Source organism: Trichogramma pretiosum, unplaced genomic scaffold (assembly GCF_000599845.2).
Source record: "Trichogramma pretiosum strain Unisexual culture from Peru unplaced genomic scaffold, Tpre_2.0 scaffold129, whole genome shotgun sequence".
Taxonomy (NCBI): Eukaryota; Metazoa; Arthropoda; class Insecta; order Hymenoptera; family Trichogrammatidae; genus Trichogramma; species Trichogramma pretiosum.
Window position 1 is genome coordinate 299,992 of NW_019641679.1, and position 6,000 is coordinate 305,991.

The following is a 6,000-nucleotide window of genomic DNA, read 5'->3' on the forward strand; positions in this document are numbered from 1 at the left end:
TGTATCCATCGTGAATGCGTCGCGATCCGTGGCCGTGTATGTATGAATAAATGCGACGCGTTGTACAAGCGCACACGCGTCGACTCTCGATATACATATAACAATCGGCGACGTACTATGACACACACACACACACACACACACACACACACACACACACACACACACACACACACACACACACACACACACANACACACACACACACACACATGCAAACGTCGGTCATGCATGCCTGGTTGACTGGCTGGCGCAGTATTTTCGAACGGTCCCCGGCGAGCGCCAACGAAGAATGATAACGACTGCCATGCGCGCGGGATATAACGATGTGTAACTCGAATACGCGAGAGAGGCTAAGGGCACCCTGGTGGCAGTTTCGGATTCCTCTGCTCTACTCCGCTCCTCGCTCGCTCGACTGTACACGAATATATAACGTACGATATGTATATAGATGTATCTACGTACGAACGGGCTTATGCATAATACACGAGTGTACGGGGAGAGAAGGACGAAAAAAAAAGAAGGAGTCGACGCTCGACACCGGTGGAACGTTTTTGACCCAGCGATAGAACGGAATGGTTCTTTGTTTCTTGCGGCACGTATACGCGCGTGGGTGAGCGTGTTATCGTTGCAGAAAATTCAATCAGCTGCGAAGCTTCTTTCGTACAGAGCCCGTTCTTTTTATGCTATATATAAAAAATGGGGCTAATTAAACGTCAACCGTACAGTTTTTGAAAACCTTACAATCCTCGGTGATCCGATATACATACATCGAGCCTTCGTTAATTGAAACAGCTCTCTCTCCCTCTCTGTCTCGTGCGCTTTCGAACGCGACGTAAACGTCGCGCAGGCTGCACTTGTTTCAGCGATCGAGCCGACAGCGTCTCTCACTCGCTCTCGGCTGATGATTCAACATTTTAAATCTGATTATTCCTAAAAATAACATACTGAAATTTAAAAGTCACAGCAGTTTTGTTGAACATTATATTTAACATACGTATAAAAATGTAGAGGTAGAGAGGCACTCGTTCATTCTCCTCGGCAGTAGTCATTTCGGGTACGTCAGAAGTTTAAAACATTTCGCTCGGGTTAGAGCGAGGTATCGTGTGCATATATATACCTGCAATTATTTCTCCCCATTACCCCCTTACTTAATTGCCCCGGTTATTTTGTTACGGAAAAATTCCTCGTTTGCGCGGGCGCGCGAGCTGCATTTAAAATTTAAATATCATACGCGCGCGGCGCAGACAATAGATCCTCCAGGGCCCCTAAAAGAACATCTCTCTTTCTTTCTTTCTTTCTTTCTTTTTCTCTCTCTCATATTTGGAGAGTTAAATTGGATATGGATATCTTTCAAGTGAAGCGCAAAAGTGAAGGGGGAAAATTGCTAACTAACTGAACAAACAATGCACAACGCTTCCTGCGCAGGCTCCTCCGTGGCCGCTTTTATACTTGTTATATTATAGCAATTTGCTTCGTTATAGTACCCCGAAAGTCCAATATTTTGTGCAAAAATTAAAGAGCGCCCGGCGCAGCTTGTCTGCAAGTATGATAACTAAAAGTCGTCGTAGTTTTTTTTAATACCCCGAGAAATAATCTAAAGTTTGCTTCATCAAAAAGAATGAATGTAAAAAAAAAAAAAAGAAGAAAGAACGAAAGAAAGAAAAAAAATCTCGACCCGTGCGGCAGAGAATGCTATTACAGAAAGAATGTTAATGAAATACTTGGCTACAATACGCGTCTAGAATTGCCCCGTGGAAATTGTTATAACGACGCGTGTCTTGCACAAAATTTTTTCATTCAAATTATAAAAGCGAGCGAACGTACACTGCCCTCGTAGTAATTTTAAGTAGGTGAAAAAATGTTGATTATAGCGCGCCACACGTTGCAATCGATATTTTGAGCAGCGCGGGGTGAGCGGACTCCAACCCTTTTGATCCGGGGTATAAAAATTCAAATTATTTTTTAAGCGAACGGAATGCGCTTTGTTACAGCGGATTTTAGCCGCGCGCACGATTTTAAAGTCAAATTACTAAAAGTTGACTCCGATTTTCGATTGTTATTTCGTGACGGGTATTGCACTTTGTAACGCCGCAAGCCGACGAAAATTAATGAAAATAATTTAACCTGGACCATCTACAATGTAACAATCGCAAAATCAACACGGAAATGGCAAAATAATTCCATCAAAGGCTCGGCTGAAAGAAAAACATGAGTTAGTTGCAGCTGAAATAGTTTAATTGAAACATTAATTAGGGTGAATCGAGGCATTAAATAATACTTTATTGGCACAAGGACGTGGCGCAGGCAGCAAAGTTTTTGGGTAAAATACTGATAGATATCATTTTAATTAGAGCCGCACCTATAGCCATCCCCTTGCACACATACACAGACATACACACACGAGCCTACTCACATCGAGGAACTCGTTAAACTCGCTCGAGCGAACATATCGCGTACAGCAGCAGCAGCAGCAACGCGGCGCGGCGCATAACTCGCACACATCCGTCCGAACTTTCGCTCGTCGCTCTCCGCTTACACACACACAAACACACATACACACACATTTATATAATGCAACTGCGTGCATGTGTGTGCATTTATATATATTTGTAAACGAAGCGGGCGTGCGCGGATACACATGCCCGAATGCATAGTCATGTACGCGTGTAAATTTATCAGCTATACGTCGGCGTACATACGTACTGCATATACAGCAGGGATCGAGAGCTGACGCGCATTCGACACACGGGAAGAGAGAGAGAGAAAAACAAACAAGCAAGTAGTACATTATACGTATGTAGCACAGGTATAAAGGTGGAAATCCCATTCACGTATACAATATATATACCTACCGATATGTACGTGGAAACATCCGTGAGCCCGAGCGCAGTGCTGCAGTTAGAGCCTAGCCAAGCAGAGAGAGAAGTAACACATCACTTTCTTACGTCGACGTGCGGCCGTGCATACAGCTGCACCGTTGTATCCGTATGCGTGTGTACGTCCGAGTATAAACAGTTCACGCGCACCTCTATGTATATACATTCACGTTATTACATATATACTATACACAAACTGAGCGCGAGGAGGCCGAAACTCACACACAAACTCACAACAGGCCGGGGGTTCGATACTACTACTACTTACTACCTATATACTCGCGCCCGTTGTGTGCACGATACTCTGTATTTAAGCGCACGAAACTGCCTCTCGGCTGCCTTCGTATTATAGTACTCTCTCCTGACCCTCGTCGTAGTCGTCGTTCGCTGCGTCGTCTGCTACTTTCTCGTGTTCACTTTATGTGCATCGTATCGATGGTATACACACGCTCGCGCGGCGAAGGAAAATTCGAGGAAACAGGAGTAAGCCCGCGCCAAGAGTTATGTTTGTATATAACCGCCTACTATACCTACCTACCTACACCCCCGCTATGTAACTGTGTGCGGCTATATAAAGAGAGAATAATGAGGACAACGTGACACCCAACTCCCTTTTTCGAAAGTTATCGTTCCTTTTTCTTTTCTTACTCTCTCTCTTTCTTTCTTTTTTTTTACACAACTGCCTGGAATTCCTTATTGTGACACTTCTTTGTTTCTCTTATTTCGCGCGAGTCACCGGCGCGTTATTATTGCACTAGTTGTTGCCGTTTTAAAATTAAATGAAAAACTTCGTTATATTGTGCGAGTCGTTATTTCTGTTTTATCCCTCGTAGCAGCAGCAGCGGCAACAGCAACTGTAGCAGCTGTCGTCGCGCGCGCGCACCGATGTAAATAAGCTTCAAAACTTATTTTTATTTTTCGCAAGAGTGCAATTAGCACGCACTGAATCACTCTCGGCAAAAGCTCCGCACTACGACGACGAAAGTACTTCCAGTCTGCCGTTGTTGGCTTCTTTTTTTTTTGGTTTACGCGTTCGCACCGACCTGAAACTTTCTTTTTTTTTAGCAAAACTCACATATTTTCAGTCTTCTTGGTTCTTTTTTTTACTTTCTGTCACCAAGCAAAAGTTCGTCTTCGACCCCTCACACAGAAACAGAACAACCAAATTCCAATTTTGGCATCTCATTAGAGAGAGAGAGATGCTCGGAGGCTACGGAGAATGTCGAAAGCGTCGAGTCATGACGCGTTACCACTTCTTCGCAAGCTCTCCGACCTCGATGACTAATAATAATGAAAAAAAAAATGTTTGTTTCAACCGCACAGCGCGCACAATGACGGAGAATCAGCTGCAGTGCGCGCGAGGATCGAGCGAGCGAAACGGGCGGCGCGAGGGGGTGGCGGCAGCGGTGGTGGCAGTGAGAGAGAGTTGCTCGATGCGCGGCTCGAGTACGACTGAAATGGGTTGGCGCGCGCCTCCTGCTTTCAGCCGCCCCGCGTGTGCGCTATATGTACGTGCGTGTGCCCCGCTGCACACGTACACAGTAGGTATGCTATATATATGTACGCGCAGCAGTCGTGCTTTTGCGCCTTGGCAAAAGCAGCACCGGCCACCGCACCGCACCGAAGATTCGAACAATCGGCCGCCACCGCCGCCGCGCTCGTATACATACATATCGCAACTGTAGAATTGTCAAAGCTGATTGACTGATGGCTCTGCTGTGTGTACTTATCAAGCTGTGTGACATTTGAGGAGATATACCATTTTGGCTGTATGTACCTTGCACGAATGTACAATTTGTACATATTGCCAATCCGTATAAATATTCTGATGAGCAGAAAATATTTTCATAACTGTATAAAAAATTTATATAAGATATATAAAATTTATACAATAAATTTCAATTTTCTACTTGCAGATTTAACAGATACAGTACTCCGCCCTCTGGTGATGGAGGCTGGCATTAAGTATCTTTAAATTTTCATGAACTTTTTGAAAAATTGCCGCAAAATTTATATCAGGATTGAAACATTAATTTTCAAAAAATTATATACATGATTGAATTTTTTGCATTTCACTTACAGTTTTGTATAAAAAAATAAATCAGTGTATACTAATTTTGAAAAAGATTTCAAGTAAAGTAAGTTTAAATACAATTCAGTATTGTCCTTTTTAACTTTAATGTTTGATTTTACATTATATCATCATTAAAGTAACCCAAGTAAATACTTTTTAACAATGAAGTCAAGACAGTTTATAGTAAAGCAAATTAACAGAATAATGAGTTCCAAAACAGTACTTTTTTTAAATCACTTACAAGTAGACCACGTAGTACACGTTTTGGCAAGTACTATACGAATCAACTCAAGGTAAATATCGTAGCTCATAACGTATTTTCAGCGTGACTAGCGTAACCTTAAATAAAGGATATTCCTTAAAATCCAGCTCTTTGTGCTGAAAAATTAAGGAAACCCCTATTCCTCCCTCGTTCTCGCACGCGCGCGAGCATAGATTAAAGTGTGGAATACAGCCCTAAAGCATATAAGAGAACGACCATATTGGCGATTTGAGACTGAGACTCGTTTCGGGACAAAAATCAATTTGGTGTATGTTTGTTTTATTTCGTGATTTACTCTCTCTCTCTCTCTCACTTGCATTTGCGATAGTTTGAAATAGAGAAAGAGAGAATTCCCTTTAATTTATCTCTGCTCTCGCGCGTTCGAATTCAGCGCGTAATCCCGGTTCGGGAATCGGAAGTATCGTCCGAAAGCGTAGCAGCAACAGCAGCAGCAGCAGCCGTGAGCGGGTTGCAGCTCCGTACATACATATAGATAGCAGGGAATTGAAAAACACCGAATGGCTATAGGTTGGCCTTCGCCGGCAGTAGTCAAGCAGGCGGCCGGAGCAGAGTAGACTTTACTTCTTTTTTTTTCTTTTTTTTGCCTCGACACTCTTATTTTCATTTATCCTTTGTACCTTGCTTAACTTTATTCCTTTACGCTTCAGTTTATTATTTTTTCTCCGAGTAATTTATTTGCATCCAGGTCATTATTCTTCTTCATTCCGCTTCGTGACTTCATTGCTTTGACGATTGTATTTCTTCTTCTTCTTTTTTGCGCTTTG

General features: G+C 42.9%; 1 protein-coding gene across 1 annotated transcript in view; it reads right to left on the minus strand.

Annotated features, from left to right (window-relative positions):
• LOC106651713 (discoidin domain-containing receptor 2-like) overlaps positions 1–4,182 on the minus strand; it is a 159,400-nt gene extending 155,218 nt beyond the window's left edge. Inside the window, exon 1 of the mRNA XM_023460904.1 lies at positions 2,856–4,182. The gene's annotated coding sequence lies outside the window, so the exon portion shown is untranslated. The remainder of the gene's footprint in view (positions 1–2,855) is intronic.
• Between the last annotated feature and the right edge of the window lie 1,818 nt (positions 4,183–6,000).